General features: G+C 39.3%; 1 protein-coding gene and 1 pseudogene across 17 annotated transcripts in view; both read right to left on the bottom strand.

The window, feature by feature from the left end:
* The window catches only part of DLG2 (discs large MAGUK scaffold protein 2), a 2039030-nt gene that overhangs the window by 326136 nt on the left and 1690029 nt on the right, over positions 1-22865 (bottom strand). The window lies entirely within an intron of this gene.
* LOC118898967 lies at positions 17191-19104 on the bottom strand (annotated as a pseudogene).

Below are 22865 nucleotides of genomic sequence, written 5' to 3'. Positions count from 1 at the left end.
TGGTTTAAGGGTCAGCATTCCTAACCATGACATATTAAGTGAATTTACAGTTTATCTTCACTGAAATGGGGAGCCATTCCTCAGCTTTGAATTGAGGAATATTGTTTCACCATCACTCCTATACCCCAGGAGTGCTTACAGCTAGAGAGAATACAGATAATATGCAAGAGGCATGTGCTATTGCCAGCCCCACTAACAGCCTCCCAAGTTGCATCGATCCCTGTGGAGATGCTTCTCAGAAGGCAGCACCACTGCTCATGGTTGCTGAAGTTTTCCATCCCAGCTCATGCCATCCACCTGCTCTGAAAACTGTCATGGGACGAACACTGGGTTTAGACTTGAGAAGGCCACAATTCAAATCTTGATCCCATGATTTACCAACTCTGTGACCTTGGGTAAGTTACTTAACCCCTTTGAGCTTCAGTCTCCTCATTATGCAACTAAGATAGTAACCCTTATTTTTCTGGGTTGCTGTAGGGATGATTAAGGTAATGCAAATAAAGTACTCAACAGAACACCTGGCACGTTGGGTGGGTACATATCCATTATCTATTAAATGAGGACTTCCAAATGGCTTTTATCAGCAATAATAAAACCAAAGGATAGATTTGGTATAAGATTGTCTTGGATTAAGAGTAGCTAAGAACTACACATTTAACTGAATTGTTAATTGTGAAAAAAATATGAAGGGCTGACCCAGTGGGAAAGGGCTAGATAATTGGCACCGGATTTCAATTAAAATTAGTCAGATGTAGAACACTGGGGACTGTTTCAAGCAAATTATTTCACAGTTGGGGGTCTTGCTGGTATGTAGCAGGGGGCAGCTGGGAAGAAACTGGGGCAGAATCCAAACAATTTCTACTTTATTTAGAGAGGATAGGGATAGTAAAATGACCAGGTATATTACCAGTGAATTAAATCAATGTAGAAGGCTCCATCTTTTCTCAAGAGGGAAAAAAAAAATCTATTTTTTAATTTCCTGAAGTGATGTGATATAGTGAGATGGAAATTTGGGTTCTGTTGCTAACTCTGTCACTAACTTAACTCAGGCCAGCTAATGAGCTGCTGAAGAAAATAGAAGGTGCTGGACCCCACCATTTCTAGGGTCCCTGGTAGTTCAAAATTCAGTGATTTCCATGGCTTAAAAATAACATCTCAAAGTATTTTACAGTTAGTAAACTGTTTTCCCACCTCGCTTTTTTTTAACTGAACAAGGTGAGATATAAACAAACGAATGTAATAAAAGCATTTACATGTATTGTGATCTTTATCACATATTGTGAAGGAAGCAAGGAAACTATAAATATCCCATTCAATCTTGAATTGTGAGCAGGCTGGCGTGGCTGGCACGGAGCATGAGAGAGAGAAGGGAAAAATGGTGCCAGCAGAATGCCTCTTTGAGTTTAAGAAGTTTTGTCAATAAGTGGCCGGGGGAGGGTTTTACAAAGGCATTTAACGCAGTTTGATTTGTGTTTGGGGAAGGATAACTATGGCAACAGTGAAAAGTTGGAGTTGGAGAACTAAGTAATCAAAAATAGGATAACAAGATGGGAGACTACTGCAATATTAAACATAGTAGATGATGAAGGCCTGAATTAGAAAAATAAGAATGGAATTGAGGGTGGGAAATAAGTGTAGACTTGAGAGAGGACACAGAGGGAGGTTCTATACAGCTATTCTTCTCAAATACTTCTGGGAACCAAATAGAGTTTAAATAGTATCTATAGTGTTGAGTGGATGAGAAATGGGAGATGAGAAGGTGGTTAGAGGGGTGATGATACCATTAATCAAAATGGGAACACAGGGTGGAAAGTGAGTCTGGACGAGAGGATAGTGCATTTTGTTTTAGACATGTAGAGTTTGCTGTGTCTATTGGGCATATACAGTTTTACAGGCAGTTGGGAAATATCGATCTGAAGCTTAGAGAAATAGTTAATTTTGCTCTCTTTTTTTATTTTTTGGCCACGCGGTGCAGCATGCGGGATACTTTTTCCCTGACCAGGGACCGAACCTCGCCCCCTCTCCCCCTTGCCCCCTGGACCACCAGGGAAGTCCCGAGAAATAGTTAATTTTAATAATCATTTTATTCTTGGTATTCCTAAGGTCAGTACCCTGATCTGACTAGACCCAGATATAGAAGAGGCTTGCTGTACAAAATGTGGCTAATAAGAGTACCCACTTCACAGAGTTGGTATAGGATAGATTAGTTAATACATATAAAATACTTACGGCAGTGTCTGGTATATAGTAAGGACATATAATTATTAACTATTACTGACCCCTTCCCCTGACACTCACAAAGTAAGAGGATGACCTGGACTAGTGTAAAATTGTATCAATAAAGACTTAGCAGGCCAGGGAGAAGTGCTAAGATTATAGGCATTGAAAGAGGAAAGCACAGTCCTAGGAGTTAGAAGACCCGAGTGTTTGTCCCATCCTGATGTTAGCTTATTTCACTTTGGGAAGTCCCTTTTCCTCGCTGGGACTCAGCTTCTTCATCTAGAAAGAGAGCCTCACGCTAAAAATCTGAGGTCCCTTCTAGTGATTAATAAACAAATATATTCTATGCTTAATATGTATTTTGTTGACAGCTTGAGAAAAACATTCATTCAGCATTAAACTTTTCAAACACCCTCCAGCATGTCCCAGAGTGAATGAACTATACATTGTATTTGAAGTGGAAATTTCTAGTTAAGTCCCCTTCTCCTCCTGGAGGCTGTTGCACTTGGTTTCGAGTGAAAACATTTCTGACAGTTGTTGCATAAAAGCTCAGGACCAGAATCCTCCTGGAGCAGAGGCAAAATGAAAAACTGATATTGGATATTTACATGTCTTAGCAGTTAAAATTAACATCCCTTTTAAATTTGGCTTGCTGATGCAAAAGTAAGCATATATTAAAAAAAGAAAAAGAAACCTTTAAAAATGTTTTGGTTTACCAGGACATCTGTAGAGGACTGATCATTTTGGAGTCTTTAACTGAAAATGATAAGGTGTAATTTGGGCCATCCAAACCCAACTTACTACAGGCCAAAACACAGTAAATAACTTTTAGGATTCATGTGTTTTGAGTAACAAAGTAACTATCTTTATACGAATATGTAAGCAAAAATAGTTGAAACCTTATATTATATATGGTATTAGTATCTCCAGCTCTGACTTCTCCCTTAAGCCTAGACTTATAAATCTGTTTGCTTACCTGATATCTCCAGTTGAATGTCCAAGATTTTTCAAACTCATCAGGCTCAAAATCAAACTCTTAATTTTTTTCCTTGAAACCTGTTTCTGGGGAGTTTTTCCACTTTCAGTAAATAGTAATACCACCATCCCGCACTCAAACCACTCAACCAAGAACCTGCACGCCAATCAACCTTAATCCTCTTTCCCTCCCACCTCCTGCATATAATCCATCAGCATGTCTGTTTCTAGCTCCAAGCAGTATTTCAATTTCACTCACTTTTCTCTAACTCCACCCCTATCCCCCTTGGCCAAGCCACCATTTCTCCTGGGGATACTGCAATAGTCTCTTGACTGGACTCCCTGCTCTCACTCTGGCTCCCCCATTCTTCTCTATCCATTTTCAACCCAACAGACAAAATGATCTTTTCAAAAGGTATTTTAGATCATGCCTTTCTCCTGCTAATTTTTTTCCATTGGCTTCTTGCTGTACTTTGAATAAAATCCAAACGCCTAGCCATGGCTTCCACCCAACCCTCTGATTCCATCTCATTCCACTCTGCCTTCTTCTCTGCCCTACAGGCACAAGGACCTTCATTCTGCTTCACTTAAAGCCAGTTCCCTCCAGCCTTCGGGCCCATGTATATCCTCTGTCTTTCTGACTGTAGTGCTTTTCCCTAGCTTTTGTCGCATTTGATCCCTCATTTTCACAATTCTCAGCTTAAAGCCCAATTCCTCTGAGAGCTCTTTGCTGACTACCCCATTTAAAGTAGGCTTCCAGCCTATCTTTAACATCCTGTTTTAATTTCTTATAGAACTTAGGCCCCCCTGATATCTTCCTCGTTTATCATCTCACCCACTCTACGAAAAGCTTCCAGTGAGTAGGGACTTTCTCTTTTACATCCATACCTCTAATACCTGGAGCACTACATAGATACCTAATGATGTTGCTTGAATTAATAAATGATTATAACTATTAGAACACATCGATTTTATTTAAATCATTAAACTTTATTTGACAACCATTTATTACCTAATTATTATGAGCCGGGTTATAATCAGAGTCCTCTTCAGAAGGAATTTGTCATCTAGGGGGAGAATGGATGATTAAACTGGACTCACTGAATCAGAATCTTTGAGAGTGAGACCCAAGAATTTTTATTTTAAAAAAAGCTGTGTCTACCTAGAGGGGTGGGATAGGGAGGGTGGGAGGGAGACACAAGAGGGAGGAGATATGGGGAGATATATATATATATATATATATATATATATATATATATAATATATTTATATATAAATATAAATATATATATATAATATATTTATATATAAATATAAATATATAAATATATATATATATACATATATATATATGTATAGCTGATTCACTTTGTTATAAAGCAGAAACTAACACACCATTGTAAAGCAATTGCACTCCAATAAAGATGTTAAAAAAAAAAAAGCTGTCTAATGACAGATGATCAGTCAGATGTGGGCACCTCTCATGGAAATGTAGGTCTTTGTTCTCCTGTGCACTCTTGCTGGCCCTTCATTCATGCTAAATTTGATTTCTATCTCCAGTTGTGCTTTGACTGCTGATTTACAAACTCTCTGGCCCTTTGGGGTTCTATCACCAATTAGGGCTTGGCAGAATGGCTTGGGAACTTCCTTTAAGATATACTTTGGAAAGGAACACGTGAACATGGGAACGGTGACCCATACAACCCACGACTGACCCATTCTCTTCATTCCAGGGCTCTGTCCACCGTACTGCACTTTACGCACAGGTCTCTGTCGATAGTCGTGTCTCTCAGAACCGTGTTGGGCTGTAGGTATCACGGTGGAGGTGTCTTTGAAGCCCGCACCCCCTGTCTCAATGCCCTTGAAAACATTGTTGCTGAAGAATCACTCACCTCCACATCACTCAAGTGCCAAAAGTGCTCAGGCAAAGGGTCAAACTCTGGGGCGCGAGGCTAAATTCTTGCCCTCAAGATCTGCTTCTCACCTCACCCTCTAAGCTCTCTGTTCTGGGATAGATGTGTGTGTGATTACAGACTGACAGATTCCCTTAGGTTGGGGTCAGATTTGAAGCTGAGGTCTTTCTCTGATGAATGGTGGTAATAAAAGCAGCCTTCTGAGTTTGCTCAGCATATCCTCCCCTTCGAAATCAGTGCACTGATTGCAAGTATTCAATTATTTAAAAAAAACTTAGTTTTCTGGGTTTCTTTTTTTTCTTTATTGGGATATAGTTGCTTTACAATGCTGTGTTAGTTTCTGCTGTACAGTGAAGTGAATCAGCTATATGTATACCTATATCCCCTCCCTCTTGGACCTCCTCCCACCCATCCCACCCAGCTAGGTCACTGTAGAGCACCAAGCTGAGCTCCTTGTGCTATACAGCAAGTTCCCACTAGCTATCTGTTTTACACATGGTAGTGTATATATGTCAGTCCCAATCTCCCAGTTCATCCCACCTTCCCTTCCCCCACTCCCCGAGTCCACACATCCGTTCTCTATGTCTGCGTCTCTATTCCTGCCCTGCAAATAGGTTTATCTGTACCATTTTCTAGATTCCACATGTATGCATTAATATATGATATTTGTTTTTCTCTTTCTGACTTCACTCTGTATGACAGATGCCAGGTCCATCCACATCTCTACAAATGACCCAATTTCGTTCCTTTTTATGGCTGAGTAATATTCCATTGTATATATGTATGACATCTTTCTCCATTCATCTGCTGATGGACATTTAGGTTACTTCCATGTCCTGGCTATTTTAAATAGTGCTGCAATGAACATTGGGGTGCATGTATCTTTTTGAATTATGATTTTCTCAGGGTATATGCCCAGTGGTGGGATTGCTGGGTCATATGGTAGTTCTATTTTTAGTTTTTTAAGGTAGAATCTGAATAATTTTTAAGTGAACACGTATTGTAAGAACAATTTTAAAGTTATTGAAAAAGTTTTAACTATTGAATTTGAGGTTTGTGTTACTTTGACAAAAAAAAGAGCTACTAAGGAAGATTAAAAATATAGTAATGTTTATAGGAAAACCGAGTAAATTTGAATAATCAAATTTTCAAACATTATATAAATCCATTTGGTATTTACTGAGTATCTTCATTGTACTAAGTTTTGGGGATGCATTGGGGGGAAAAGCAATGCTTCTGCCCTCAGTGACCTAGAATCTACCAGAAATTCTCAACTGGGTATGGAAATGTGGGGAAGAGTTAGGTATCTTTTGTTCTTAAAATGTCAGAGTTTGGGATCAGCATTGGCGTTAATCATGCAAGGCTCAGGCATGTTAAGTCCTGCAAACTCTGGCACAGTCATACACAGTGAAAAACTGTCTTTCCAAAAATGCAATAGCACCTGCAATAAGAAATACTGGATCGACACCATTTTTCATATAAATATGCTAATTCCAAATGAACCTTAATGAGATTATAGGGTTTGTGAAAGAGGTTCTTGGTCTCCCCACTCCCCGCTCTGTCGACCTCATTAATAAGCATTAAAATCAGTTTTAAAGGAAGGAAAAAACTGTCTCCAGAGACACCCCTGTCAAATGGTCCATTTCTAAAGCATCTGAAAGACTTGAGTAGGAGTAAGGTGCTAATGGAATTATCTTGGTCAAAATCCATTAACACAAAACTCAAACTCCGGCTGCTGCAGGCAGGAATCCCCTGATGTTTGTTTCACTATAGCTCCTCAGGATAATGATATTCTTTTGTGTTTGGGCTTGTGTGTATCTTGGCATCTGACTTGTCCATAATTACATCTTAGCGTTTATCTTACCTATTTCTCACCTAAAAATAAGCTCATCATGTCACTGTCTAAAAGCTCCCAGAAACAGTTTTTCTGAGTTCAAGCAAACTGTATCAAGGACTCTTAAATCTTCTCTTTCCAATTGTTTCACCAGCCAAATCAAAAGGAGGAGATCTGCACAGACAAAAATGTTGAAAATTGAACTGTATTTACCACTTTCATTGAGAAATGGTATTTATTAATCTATTTTCCCTTGAAAATATCTTTTACTTTTGTTCTTTCTTTTCTAATTTACTACCTTAGCCCTAAGTCTTGATCTAGACTGTTGCAGCAAACTCCCTCCCAACTATTTGTTTTGAAAAATTCAAACTACAGAAAAATTGAAAGAACAGAACAATGAAACTCCATATTTTCATCAAGATTTAACAGGTGCTAATATTTTGGCATGTTTACTCTCTCTCCCTCCTTCTCTCTCTCTCCCTCCTTCTCTCTCTCTTTCTCTGCCTACCTGTCTGTCTCTTTCGATTGATATCTATCTATCTATCTATCTATCTATCTGGCTCAGAAGAGAGAAGAGACACACACATAAACACACACACCTTTTTTTCTGAACCATTTGAAACATGTGGCAGACATCAGGTCGCTTCCAACCTAACATACAGCAAAACAACTCCTCAATGTAAAGATATTTGCTATACAACCACATTACCATTGTTACACCTAAGAAAGCTAATGGTAATTCTATATGATCCAATATACTGTACCTATTCAAATTTCCTTAACTGTCCTCAAAACGTCTTCTATAGATTTTTTTCTCTTCAATTGAAGATCAAAGCAAGGTTTTCTTCCTTCCTTCCTTCCTTCCTTCCTTCCTTCCTTCCTTTCTCTCTTTTTCTTCTCTTTCTTTTTCTTTCTCTCTTCTTCCCTCCCTTTCTTCCTTTTTTCTTCTTTTCTTTCTCCCTTCCTTCCCTTCCTCCCTTCCTCCTTCGCTTCCTTCTTTCCTTCCTTTTCTTTTTTCTTTCTTTTTTTTTGAGTTCAGGCCAGATGCTTATAGACTGTTCCACATTCTAGATTTGTCTAATTGTTTCTTCTTGATCAGAATCAGGTCAAATATTTTGTCACAAAATCTTGTGAGTAATATTGTCTACTTCTCACTGTATCACATTCCAAGACAAAATGTGAGATTGTCTCACTATTGGTGATACAAAGTTTGGCCCCTTGGTTAAGGACCACCAGATCTCTCCATTCTAAAGGCACCTTTGTAAACACAAATCTGTGGGGTGATATTTGAAACCATGTGAATATCCTTTTTCCAATAAACTTTCATTCAATTTTTTTTTTTTTTTTTTAGCATCTACTGACTATGCTTGCCTGAAACAATTATTTTATTGAGGGTTGGAAAATGGTAATTTTCTAATTCTCTGTTTTTTCTAGAATCATTAGCTGGTAATCTAATGATTACCTGTAGAAAGATTATCTGAATAAAAAGAAGGAGGTAATTCAATTTACTTACTCTTCTTGTGTGTTGTTTTAATTTTCATTGTCCTTTAATGTTTTATTATTATTTTTTAAGGCATAGAAATAACTCAGGCTCATTTCAAATAATTAAAACAATACAGAAGAACAACAAATAAATTAAGTATCTCCTTTCTACTCTAACTTTTAGGTAACCACTGATAATAAATTAAATATATGACTTCTACACATTTTTTTCCACACATATATAAATAATATCCCCAGCTATATTCCTGATGTCTAGAATAGTACCTGGTACATCCAAATGATGGAATATACTATATTTATCTGAAAAAAAATCTGTGTATAAGTGGACCCGTGTAGCCCAAATCCATGTTGTTCAAGGGTTGACTGTATATAGGTACACAAGCACATATATTTACCTCCAAATATAGTTATTATTTTAAAAAGTAAATCAACTGACACTATATTGTATAATTTGCTTTCTTTTTCCATTTAAATTACCTTTTTATGAATAAATGTCACCAACTAGACCCTAAGCCTCATGAGGGCGGTTCCAGCCATTGTTTTAATCCACATGTATTCCTAGGATGTGGCACAAATTCCCTTCCTCACAAACTATTATGGAGGGTGATTGCAGTTACATGTGCCTGATGAATTTCTTCCTTTTCTCTGAAGAGGACTTGAGAGTCCTATTCCTCTAAAAAAAGCATTATTAACCAGCTTACCAAAAAATTGGTGGCCAATTCCAGTGGCTAATAATGAAAAGAAGACAAACTAGAAAAGAAAGTGATGAGATGAGAATGAGTGGAGGAGATATGGAAGACCCTGACAAAGAGGCAGTCAGCTTTCCTTGTAGGGTGGGGTTTTCTGTTGCTGGAGCTGCCATCTTGAATGTGGCCTCTTTTGGGAAGTGGTAGCTGACCACACAAAATATAGCCTTAACTCTGAGTCAGTGATTTTCTTAAAAAGTTTCTTTCTGGTCATTTGGAGAACTGGAAGAAGCAACAGAATCAGTTCAAAACTCTTCTGAAAAGACAAACTGCATAAAATCAAAGGCGTGAGGAAGAACGGCTTCTTCTGGAATTACCTCTCCTTCCTCACTTCCTTTGTTCCTTTAAGCATATATCAGGGCTTCATAGATTAGCCAAGGCTGTGTGCAGTCTTTTACCATCAATCGCAAGTGAATATTGTAAGCATCAGAAAATTTTCCATTTACACAGTCAGGGAGGTATTTTCAGTCATTTAAATCTTTTCTAATTACTAACCAATTCCCTCCTTCCAGCCCTCCCAATTTAGCGCACAGAACCCAGCTCCCTACAGAAAACAACTCCCCAGCAAAGTCTAAGTTTCCATGGTTAGTTGCCAGAGCTCTGGATGTGAACAGAGCCAAAAAGCCACACTCCCATAGTTAGAGAAAAATCATCAAGAAATCAGGTTTCACCGCCATGGTGCAGTTCCTAGCACAGTGTAAATGCTCAGTAAGTAATGGGAAGGAGGGAGAAAGAATCAGGAGATGAGACAGAAAAGAGAGAGGGACTAAAGAGGGAAGAAATCCAGTGAAATCGGCTTTCCTTAAACTGTGACCAGAAATTTAAATGTGGAAGGAGCTTACTAATAAAGATAATACTAGTACTGGAATATTGAGCAAGAGGGTACTGGGTACTGTGCTGGGCTTGTTATTGCAAATTCTCCCAAGAACTTTGCTGAGCTTAACTTTTACAGGAGGAAACTGAGGCACAGAGAGGTTAAAAGCTTCCAAGCCAGCAGAGCTGGGTTGAGAGCTCCAGTCTGTGATATACTAACTGCCTGCTTTCTCCCCTACACTTAAGCTGCCTTCTCCTCCTATAATACATACTGGCTGCCTCTAGCCTCAGGCTGCAGGCGACACTCTGTGACAGGCACCGATGCCAGCGTGCTGCTCAGTGGATGCCTCCCCCCTCCCCGCCATCCCCTACACCACGTACCACAAAAGGATGCCTTCTAACAGCCGCCCCAGCTCCGGCAAGTACCTGTGGGCCACTGTGCCTTTCCATCTCCTTAAACCGCCCCCTCTAGGCATGTTGTCACAGGCCTGCTTTCTAGGGGTTGCTCCTTCAGCTCCCATTGGTCAGTGCAGGGGCCAGCCCCCCCTTAGCAGCTCCCCCACTTTGGGCATTAAGGAGAGCTCGACTCCTCCCACTGCCACCCCCGCCCCAGCATCTCAATCAATGTCAAAGCCTTTTATGTTCCTGTGGCCAAGTTCAGCGCCTCCCCACCCAGTTCACTCCTTGAACTGCACTCTCCATTTGGGCTGGTTGCATGAAAGGCTGGCTGCAGGCTGACCGCTTCAGGCTCAGCCACATCTTGAGAGAACGACCAGCATTAACTCAATAAGGGGGGTGGGAGGTGGGGGAAGGAGAAGCAGCCCCGGAGCTGTCTGAAACCCAAACTCCCAAACTCCATCCGCTGCCCTAAGAGTTGCCAGCATCAGAGTAATATATACAAAACTAGCCTTTGCTGTTCTTGGCACTGGTAGTTCCGTAGAACCCAGACATGTAATTCCAGATTCTTTAAAATCTCCTTCCTCTATCTTTTTCCTTCACCATTTAGCATTGCATGCAGTTTTCTATTGCAGTTTTCTCTTTGGCCAAATACCTAGCCACCTGGAAACGATACCACATCCACTGCCCTGCAGAGGTGGAATCCCTTGATTCTCCGTTTCTCGCTCTCCCCCCTCGTCCTTTTCCTTCCTCCCCCGTCAGGCTCTCACCTCCGTGATCCTCTCCTGATCTCTCTGCAGCTGCATCTGTGACTGCATTCCCTTGGCTTCCCGCTTCCTTACCTTTCCTCGGTGACTGTCTCTATTCCCGCCTCCTGCTGCTGACCTCTCTCGCCTTTCTCCTACCCCCTCCCTCTGCCTGATCTGCTTTCTTACTACATCCTTTTTTCGCTGCTCTGGTTGATTTCCTCCTGCTCCTTTGGGAGGACAGCCTATGACTTATTGTGTCTACCACCTAATGCAGAGTTTCTGGAATTGGTTGCCCCTTTGAAGTCCAAACTGACTTGCTTCAAGAGCCTATAATTATGCTAATAAAAAAAATGTCCTCATTCCAACATTAATAAACTGAAACATTGAGTTAGCTGTCAAATGCAGGCGAACCAGAGGAGCTTGCTCTTGGACTGAAATAAAATTCTTTGCTCCCATTTTGAAATGCCATCTCAGGCTGTCTTGTTTATATTTAATGCTCTGTGACTCTAAGTCAAAGACAAGGCTTAAGTCAGGGTTTTTCTACATTGGGCTTCCAGGGAAGCTCCCTAGGATTTATAGGGCCATGGAGCTGCTGTAAAATATTTTTTTTTTTTCTTTGCAAACATTCTTTTTATTTATTTATTTATTTATTTATTTATTTTTTAAACATCTTTATTGAAGTATAATTGACTTACAATGGTAAAATATATTTTTTAAACCCATTTGTTCTTGTCTAATGTAGAGCCCTGCTATATATCAAGGAGCTGATTGAATGCTCACACTCCTTCTTAAAATTGTTGTCACACGCTGAATGTTCTAGATTCCAAGTTTGCCTCCTCATTTGCCCCTTGTTCCTTACCTAGTACCAGCCAGTCAACAGCTTAACTTTGAGCTTTTGAGCATGTGCATAGCTCAAGGTTTACATCACCTCCATGGTAACCTTCATTTCTTGCCCATCCTTTGTCAACAAGCATGAAAACATCACTGCGTTGATATAATTTTAGTATGAACCTCAGGTACAAAATACAGGGTTGAAAAGCACTTGGGGAAAAGTCACACTGGAGACGTGAAATGACGGATCGAAAACTATGAATATTAGATTAGATTATGCTTGCACGCCACCCATTTGCAGGGAATGTATCTGTTCTAAATATTGCTTGTCCTCAAAGTAAGGTATAATGAGAAAGTCAGGTAAACTAGGAAAAAGGTGTGGTTTTTTTTTTTTTTTTTTTGATGAATAGGAGACAAAATAAGTGTGCATAAAAGCATAAATCACTAAGAAAAGTATGTGGAATTGTACAATGTGCTTTTCAGGATAATGCATGTAAAAGTATGTGTTGTATGTATGAAAAGTGACCTTTTTGTTTTCTGCTGGCTTGTGGGTGTCTGGCCATGTAAACTCCCTTTCTGCAGCACTAATCCACTTTAGGATTAGTAAATGGGTGGGGTTCGCAAAGCAAAAAGCTTGTATTTGGCTTTCTGCCATCTAGAAATTCCTGCCTAATCTTGATTTTTATTAATAGCTGTGTGCAAAAAAACCAAAAACCAAAAAACACAGAAACAAACCCAGTTAACTTTCATATTTCCTTAAAGTAAATTGTTCTGCAATTATTTATGTGTGTATATGTATATTCACATAATGTATGTATATTCACATATATATCCTATGTATCAAAATATAGATAGGTTAGGATAATTCACTATTTCAGATTAGTGCTTTTACGTTCTGATAGGTGGCAAAATCCAGGGATAGTGTATTTTCAAGAATACTCAGTGGATGTGGCTCTAGCGTCTTTTCCAATTAGCTTTGGAATTTTGTGCTTTACTTCATTTATTAAACAAACAAATGAACAAACAAATATTGTTCAAGGGAGTCCATGAAGTCCTACTCAGAGTTATGACTCTGTGACTCAATCATGTGGTTAAAAAAAATATATATATATATAAAATTATAATATATATATTATATATATTAAATATAATTATATTATATATATTAAAGTTAAAGTTTTCATGCAAAGAACTCAACATGTATCCATACTATTAAGTGCTGATAATAATTGGTATTTCATTTGTTTTTAAACCATGAGTGTTTTTCTTAAATTGTCTTTATCGTTTATTTATTTTATTTTTATTTTTGGCTGCGTTGGGTCTTAGTTGCGGTGCACGGGCTCTTCATTGCGGTGCGCAGGCTTCTCTCTAGTTGTGGCATGTGGGCTCCAGGGCCTGTGGGCTCTGTAGTTGTGGTGCGTGGCCTCCAGAGTGTGTGGGCTTTGTAGTTTGCGGCACATGGGCTCTAGCTGAGGTGCGCGAGCTCAGTAGTTGTGGCACGCAGACTTAGTTGCCCCGCGGCAGGCATGTGGGATCTTAGCTCCCTGACCAGGGATCGAACCTACGTCCCCTGCATTGTAAGGCGATTCTTTACCACTGGACCACCAGGGAAGTCCCGGTATTTCATTTTGAGGAATTGTTTTCCTTTCTCCCCCTCCCTCCCTCCCTCCCTCCCTTCCTTCCTTCCCATATCAATGGGGGCAGTGTAATAGAGGGGAAAGAGTATGGGTTTTGTCCAAGCAGATTTAGGTTTGGAATTTTGGCACTGTTCCTTACCACTGTGTCATCCTGGGCAAGTGACCTGCTCTGAGACTCCATTTTCACATCTACAAAGTGATGATAGGAATATCTACTTCAAAAGAGTTGTAGAATCATATTGGTTGAATAAGATGATACATATAAAAACCTACTCAATGGATGGTGCAACTTACTTTTAATATGGAAAGCTGGAAAATATACCTGCTTTGTTTAACATCCTTTTAAAGAATAAACCAACAGAGGTAGCTTTTTTGGTCTGAACCCTCTGAAGACTCTTTACATCATATCATCTATGACTGTAACCTCTACTCAAGAGTTGTAGGACCAAGACATCTGTGAGGATTCTATGGGTACTAGAGAAATATGAATCCACATTAGTCTGAACCATACAAAATTGCCAATATTTGACATGACCTACAAAAATGGCAATTTCGTATGGTTCAACCTAATACCACTACTGATACCATTAAAAGCACATTTCAACTTTGTACTTTTTAATGTGAATGTCATATAAAATTTTTAAATTGGGTTCTTTTGGGTTATTTCCTGGTTAAAAATATTTAATGAGTAAAATTCATGTCATTTGTTTTTTAGATTAAGGAAGAAATGGTAGAATAAGTCTGCTTGGTTCTTTTCTCCAGAGTAGTTTTAGAAGGTTCAGATTTTGAGTTTGTGAAAATTTCAGCCTCAGGCACTGGGAGAAGGGACATTAAAATCCATATGTATTTTTGGATGTTAAGGAAAAGAGCAAATCTTTGACTATTTTAAGAGAACAACATTAAGATTGTCAGCTAATGAGCTGAAACTTGTTCTGACTGTGATACATTACTAAGCAAAGATTAGAGGAAATTATAACAGAGAAAGAGAGACCCTTTTTTTTTTTTAACCCTTTTTTTTGTTTTTTTTCCTTTTGCTACATATGTGGGAGAGACGGAGGATTGGGAGTGCGTAGGAGAAGTGTTGAGAGGATATGTGGGAGAAGAATTGTTTAAAATGTTCAAAGGGAACTAAAATGAAGATAGGAAAATGTACACTGGGGTACAGGTTTCCAAAAGCAGCTACTCAGACAAGTGCTTCCAATGCTGTCATCAGCACTAGTAACTTTTGAACTTCCGTCTGTGCTGTCTGCTGGGCTGGGAATACTCTGTCTTCTCGACAGCCACAGGTGATCCTGTCACCCTGGCCTTGGGAAGCCCAATTCAAATACTTCTTCTTCTAAGAAATTCTCCCTAGCAAGTAAAGGGAATTTACATCCTCTGTCATCAAAACTAAGGCAAAGAAAAGTACTTCTGTTTCTTCTAACTCTCTCTTCCCAAGTGTTCTGTAAATGGTTTATGCTTGTGTCTAGTAGCAATGTGTGGGCTAGGAAATATATTTATACATCTGACATGGCCTTAAGACCATCTAGTCTACATTTATTGAATGTCTATAACTTGCCAGAGGCTGTGCCATCTACTGGAATCAATAAAAATAAGATTTGGATTTGCTATCAGAGAGATCACAGCCTTATGCTGTGATCTACACCTTTGAAATGTAAAAATGTACTCGTGCTATGAAGGACTCTACTATGTTTCTGAAATTCTTTCCTCGGGAATATTGGGAATCCTTTAATTCCACCATTTGAGAGTCATTGCTCTAGCTTTAAGCTTGTTATACTATTAAAATCTCAGTATAGTTGCAATAACACTTTGCCGTTTTCCTGACATTCAACTTCAATGTGAACTGCTGCATCTGATTTCTTTCAAGAAATAGCAGTAGGTTTTCACTGAGGGGGTGACAGGAAGAGCATGAGGACACTAGAATCCTAGGTACACACAGAGTGTGAGGAGGGAGAGTTCATGGACCAGAAGTGTGGGAAATGGAGCAGAGGTTAGCTTTCGCCTGGCCGGAGCGATGTCACTGGGCTGAGATGGGATGATCACCAGGCCAGTGTTCAAGGCTGGCTCACAGAGCTGTGAACACTAGGACTGCTGATGTCAAAGAAGGCAGGACCACCTACTACCCCCCTCTGTGTCAGGCAGCATGCTGGGTGTTCTATCCCTAGCACAATTTAAGCCCCATAACAATTCTTGACGTAGGTGTCCGCCCTATTTTGTAGACGAGAAGATTTAGTTCAGGGAGGATAAGTAATTGTCCAAAGGTCTCAGAGCCAGTTAGCAGTAAAGCAGGGTTCAACTATCTCTCTGGTTCCAAAGCCAACATTTTTCCTTCAGTTTGCTCTTTGGGAAATAAAGGAATCTAGTCAACTTTAAAGGCCAAATGCTATTCCAAGGGAAATAGTTTTGAATGAATGGCCACTTGAGGACCAGTTTATGACACACCAGATGAAGACGACTCGAATGTGAGAACCAATTTTATTTCCAACATTTTCAAGAGTAGAAACAAATACTCGCAATCGGATATCCTCTGCAGGGATGCTCTCTCCCAAGCCCTGTGGGTGGTCAGCTGATCTCCTGCTGACTAACTACAATGGAGTGAAATGACACCCTATCACTCTGCCCACCTACTTAGCACAGTGAAGAGCTGCAGTAAATGTTTCATAACATGAGAAAATGGAGACTCGATGAGACTGAGTGATTTGTTCAAGATTACTTAGGTGTTATGTGGTAGAAACAGGATTTGAAAACAAACCTGTTAGATTCACAAACTCTTGCTTTTAGCTAGTGCCTCTTTGAGTTCTGATACATTTTCTGGGGCAACACAAATAAGTCTGCATTCATTTCTACAGAAAGGCCTTGCAAATGCTTTAACAACATAATAACAAGGAGCCAGCATTTATCAAATCCTTCCATGTGCCAAATGTGACACTAAACATACATGCATTATTTTGATTCTTTTCCCTAACAGCCCTATAAGTAGGCACAGTCATCATTTTGTCGATGAGGAAACTGAGAAAGAGAAGTAAATTGCCCAAGTTCACAATTATAAGTCCAGCTTCAGAATCCATATCCACTTTTTTTCCTTTGTGTATATGTCAATACTTTTATTTTTTATCTTGTAGAGGTAGTTATAACTTTTAAAGTAGTATATAAATGAACATAGGTATAACCCAGCCAGAACAAAATAATTAGTATGTATTTAAAGGAATTAGATTTTTTTCTTTTTTTCCAGCTTAGAATAAGAGTTTCTATAACACAATAATCACCTACATCATAGATTCTTTTGAACCAAATGGCAACTACATATATATATAGAAGACAAGTACTGATGCATTAGAGGTACTGAAAACACCTCCTTTGATGCAATTACTTAGGATTGTAAAAAATAAGTATCATCTGACATCTGGTTGCTAAATAAAAGAGCTGGAGGGCTAAATAAATGGGGGAGTCACTGTACCCACTTTCCTGTTTCCAACTTTTAGGGTTGCAAGTTTATTTGTAGGTTTAACATATACAGTCCCATACCTACTATTTCTTTTTCAATAACTTCTGGATGGTAGCTTTAAAAAAACTTTAAAGCTTGAGCTCCTTCTGAATTTCCCAAGTGTTTCTGCACTTTTTTTTTTTCCAAATGGGACTCCTTGTCAGGGTTCAGCTTTACTTTTGTAAGTTCTGTAATACATACTATTCTCTCCCATGGTACAAGGAACACTGAGGAATACTTCTTCATTTATTCCATAGAGGTCCACAATTGTTAGAAACTGGATGGGTCTCAAAATACTTTGTGTTAAAATACCTTGTGCTAAATCAGCTACAGATAGGCCAGTGGCCCAAGAAGTAGTTAACCCTTGAACAACATGGGGTGAGGGAGGAGTTAGGGGCCCTAGCACTCTGTGAAGTTTAAAATCCACCTACAACCAACAGTCGGGCCTTCCATGTATGTGGTTCCTCCGCGTCCATGGTTTTGTATCCAGGAATTCAACCTATCCTGTGTAGATAACGTAGTACCGTAGTATTTACTGTAGAAAAAAATCCGCATATAAGTAGACTGGCAAAGTTTAAATCTGGGGGCTTCCCTGGTGGCGCAGTGGTTAAGAATCCGCCTGCCAATGCTGGGGACACAGGTTTGAGCCCTGGCCCAGGAAGATCCCACATGCCGTGGAGCAACTAAGCCCATGCACCACAACTACTGAGCCTGTGCTCTAGAGCCCGTGAGCTGCAACTACTGAGCCCATGTGCCACAACTACTGAGTCCATGTGCCACAACTACTGAAACCCACGTGCTTAGAGTCCATGCTCTGCAACAAGAGAAGCCACCACAATGAGAAGCCTGCTCACCACAATGAAGAGTAGCTCCCGCTCGCCACAACTAGAGAAAGCCCGCATGCAGCAATGAAGACCCAACGCAGCCAAAAATAAATTAAAAAAAAAAAAAAAGAATGTGACTGTTTTAAAGAGGGTGTAGTCAACAATGTCAGTTTCTTCTAAGGGGAGAAGACAAAAAATTGGAGGCTAAAAACATTCATTAGATTTATTCATTAAGAAAGTCACGAATGATCTTAATGAGAACAGTTTAACTGGAGTTGTGAATATAGAAGATGAATTGCAATAGCTTGAGTCAAGAATGGTAGGTGAAGAGAGGACATAGAAAATTAAAAAAAAAAAAGTTTAAACCTGTGTTGTTCAAGTGTCACCTGTATTGCCTTTCATTTCAATAGCCTCACAGGCATTAGCTATCACTTCTTTGCGGATATTTTTCCACTGCACATGATCTTTATCAGTTCCTAAATCTGGGTTCAGATTCTTCAAAGCAATCAACAGTGTTAACTCCACACAGGAGCACTTGAGTCTCCACGCTCTCCAAGGATCCACCCATGACAGCTGTCAGGGTGGATATCAAGCTTCTGCCCATCAAGGAAGGGAGATGGGGAGTGTCCAGATTATAGCCACTTCCAATAACACAGTTTGGGAAATTCATTCAACTTCCAAGCTACATAAGATAGCCAGTGCATTAGAAACAATAATCATTTTGCCACAAGGACTGGATTGGATAATATGGGAAATCATTAAAGATAGTCACATTCCAATGGATTAAATTAAGGTGTATTTCTCCTTTTTCCTGGTGTGCATCTGCTGTGATAATCACTAAATTGGAGATTGCAGTGACAAGATAATCTTTGCTCGAAACAATATTTGGCATTTTCATAAAAGGACTGCCAAGTTCAAGATCTAGTGTCTCACCCTTCAGTTTGCCTGCATCAACATCCACAAAGGCAAGTTCATCATTCAAGCCTTCTAAAAAATGGTGATAGCACGGGCCATGCCAACCGATCCACTTTCTATAATGGAGACCTCATTGTGAAGAATGACCTTCTTGGAGGTGAAATTCATCATAAATTCACGGGCAACAGGGGTGAAGGGCCAGCAGAATGCCTGTCGCCTGCAGGGGACACTAAGCCACCCCCAGGTGAAGAAAAACTCCCGCATTGCCTGCTCTCCGGCTGACCCTTAGGGCTTCCTGGGCCCAGTTCATGTCTGCTCATGCAAGAGGTGGAGGAAGAGATTGGAGGAAGCCTCTGAAGATTTACCATCCCCCTCATCTTGTTACTGAGCAAGGTCATGCCCACCACTCAGGGGCCTCCAGAAAGGACTTCCCCCATGTGCTCAGACTAAGGCAGTCAAGGAGCTTCTTCTCTAGCATGTGAATCCTGGAGTGACCCTTTTACAAACCCGTGTTGGCTTCCACATTTGACATGCATAATAAACCAACCCAGGTCCCTGGAATTATTTATTTTCTATTTTTTAGTGTGGATACCAAGTCATACCCACACTTTCTGACTGCAGAACCAACAAGCTTAAGCATCACTATAGCTAATCCCATCTCCCTTGATCTCATCCTCTTCAGGACGTCCCAATTTCTCTTTCACCCTCTAATATATCTTGTACACTAATCCTAGTCTGTTGCTTCTTGATTCCTTTATAAAAATGCAGCAACTAGAATGGAACATATAACCCTAGGAAGGGTCTAACCAATGTGAAGGCCAGAAGCTGGTCCCCTTTCTAGGCACCAGGACCGTATTTCTGTAAATAGGTTCCAGGTAAATATTTTGACATCATCATCAGATGGCTACCTTGGGGTCACCTAAAACCACAAGATCTTTTGCTAAGGAGATGCTGCCATATGTCTCCATTCTAAATTGGTGCAATTAATTTTGGGAACTGTATTCTCCCAGACTGTCTGCCTTAGTAAGGGATTTTGTATGTGTGGTAAACCTAAGCAGCGAACAGGTATTTATAGGGTTTGTGGCAGTAGTTTGGTTTCTTATGGCTACTTATTAGATTAATACCTCTTGAACCTCAGTTGTTTTTTTTTTTTCCATTGGAAAATGGGAAAACAATATATTCCCTGCTAATGTCATGGGAGGTTCAAATGAGATAATGCACAAAATGTAAGGTGATGTTATTATCACAGATAATCTAGGTTTTAATACCACACCAGAAAGGTAATTATAACTGCTAAACCCATAATCACAGAAACTGTAGCCCACAGGTCCTTTAACTATCCCAAACATAAGATCATCTATCCAGATTTTAACAAGGAAAACATTTTTACTATTATTTTTTTCCCCATTTAAAGGTGTTCCAAGTTGGCTTTCATTGCCATCTAGTGGCTGTTATATGGAAGACATAACTCATTTTTACATTTTTATTTTTAAGATGCCAGGCAGTCTTAAAACATTCTTCATATACTTTTAGGTTACATACATTCCTGTCAGTAATCCATAAAGAGTCAACCTATAGGGACAGTTTCTAACATCTTGCCCAGCACAATATAGGTATACAATATCATGTATAATTTTACTAGGTCTTCACTCAGAATCTACTGACTTAAAATAATTAACTTTATTTATTCATTCATTAAATATTTGTAGGATATCTATTATGTGTCAGGCAAACAAGACAGACGTTGTCCTGGCTTACAATCTAGTGAGAAAATGGAGTATTAAATATGTCGGTACAAATTAGTGTGGTAAATGTTGTGATGGGGAAGTACTGGGTATATGAGTCTATTAAGAGGGGTATCTAACCTGGGGGCATCTCTGTGTGTGTTGAGAGGGTGGGGTGGGATTCGTGAAATGGTGTTTAGAGAGTGTAACAAGTGGCCTGAGATCTAAAGGATGAATAGAAGAGACTTATTCAGGAGAAGGGGCTGGAGAGGGGAGAGTGTTTGAAGGATTAAATGTAGGTAGATAATGGGAAGAAGGGAGCTTTAGAGATGAGGCCGGACAAGCTAAAAAAAGCTGTATTGAGGAATTTTAACTTTATTCTGGTGATTAAATTGTAACCAACAGACTGAAAAAGCATGAATGCATGCATTCAATTTCTTTTTTTTTTAACCTGCTATGTTTTGATATTTTTTTTGAATTTTTGAATTTTATTTTATTTTTTGTACAGCAGGTTCTTATTAGTTATCCATTTTATACACATCAGTGTATACATGTCAATTCCAATCGCCCAATTCATCACTCCACCACCCTCACCCCCCTGCCGCTTCCCCCCTTGGTGTCCATACGTTTGTTCTCTACATCTGTGTCTCAGTTTCTACTCTGCAAACTGGTTCATCTGTACCATTTTTCTAGGTTCCACATATATGCATTAATATACGATATTTGTTTTTCTCTTTCTGACTAACTTCACTCTGTATGACAGTCTCTAGATCCATCCATGTCTCTACAAATGACCCAATTTCATTCCTTTTTATGGCTGAGTAATATTCCATTGAATACATGTACCACAATTTCTTTATCCATTCGTCTGTCGATGGGCATTTAGGTTGCTTCCATGACCTGGCTATTGTACGTAGTGCTGCAGTGAACATTGGGGTTCATGTGTCTTTTTGAATTACGGTTTTCTCTGGGTATATGCTCAGTAGTGGGATTGCTGGATCATATGGTAATTCTATTTTTAGTTTTTTAAGGAACCTCCATACTGTTCTCCATAGTGGCTGTATCAATTTACATTCCCACCAACAGTGCAAGAGGGTTCCCTTTTCTCCACACCCTCTCCAGCATTTGTTGTTTGTAGATTTTCTGATGATGCCCATTCTAACAGGTGTGAGGTGATACCTCACTGTAGTTTTGATTTGCATTTCTCTAATAATTAGTGATGTTGAACAGCTTTTCATGTGCTTCTCGGCCATCTGTATGTCTTCTTTGGAGAAATGTCTATTTAAGTCTTCTGCCCATTTTTGGATTGGGTTGTTTGTTTCTTTAATATTGAGCTGCAGGAGCTGTTTATATATTTTGGAGATTAATCCTTTGTCCGTTGATTCATTAGCAAATATTTTCTCCCATTCTGTGGGTTGTCTTTTCGTCTTGTTTATGGTTTCGTTTGCTGTGCAAAAACTTTGAAGTTTCATTAGGTCCCATTTATTTATTTTTGTTTTTATTTCCGTTACTCTAGGATGTGGATCAAAAAAGATCTTGCTGTGATTTATGTCAAAGAGTGTTCTTCCTATGTTTTCCTCTAAGAGTTTTATAGTGTCTGGTCTTACATTTAGGTCTCGAATCCATTTTGAGTTTATTTTTGTGTATGGTGTTAGGGAGTGTTCTAATTTCATTCTTTTACATGTAGCTGTCCAGTTTTCCCAGCACCACTTATTGAAGAGACTGTCTTTTCTCCATTGTATATCATTGCCTCCTTTGTCATAGATTAGTTGACCATAGGTGCGTGGGTTTATCTCTGGGCTTTCTACCTTGTTCCATTGATCTATGTTTCTGTTTTTGTTCCAGTACCATATTGTCTTGATTACTGTAGCTTTGTAGTATAGTCTGAAGTCAGGGAGTCTGATTCCTCCAGCTCTGTTTTTTTCCCTCAAGGCTGCTTTGGCTATTCGGGGTCTTTTGTGTCTCCATAAAAATTTTAAGATTTTTTTGTTCTAGTTCTGTAAAAAATGCCATTGGTAATTTGATAGGGATTGCATTGAATCTGTAGATTGCTTTGGGTAGTATAGTCATTTTCACAGTATTGATTCTTCCAATCCAAGAACATGGTGTATCTCTCCATCTGTTGGTATCATCTTTAATTTCTTTCATCAGTGTTCTATAGTTTCCTGCATACAGATCTTTTGTCTCCCTAGGTAGGTTTATTCCTAGGTATTTTATTCTTTGTGTTGCAATGGTAAATGGGAGTGTTTCCTTAATTTCTCTTTCAGATTTTTCATCATTAGTGTATAGGAATGCAAGAGA

Source organism: Balaenoptera musculus, chromosome 8 (genome assembly GCF_009873245.2).
Source record: "Balaenoptera musculus isolate JJ_BM4_2016_0621 chromosome 8, mBalMus1.pri.v3, whole genome shotgun sequence".
Taxonomy (NCBI): domain Eukaryota; kingdom Metazoa; phylum Chordata; class Mammalia; order Artiodactyla; family Balaenopteridae; genus Balaenoptera; species Balaenoptera musculus.
The sequence above is the reverse complement of the archived record's forward strand: the minus strand, read 5'-3'. Positions and strand labels throughout refer to the sequence as shown.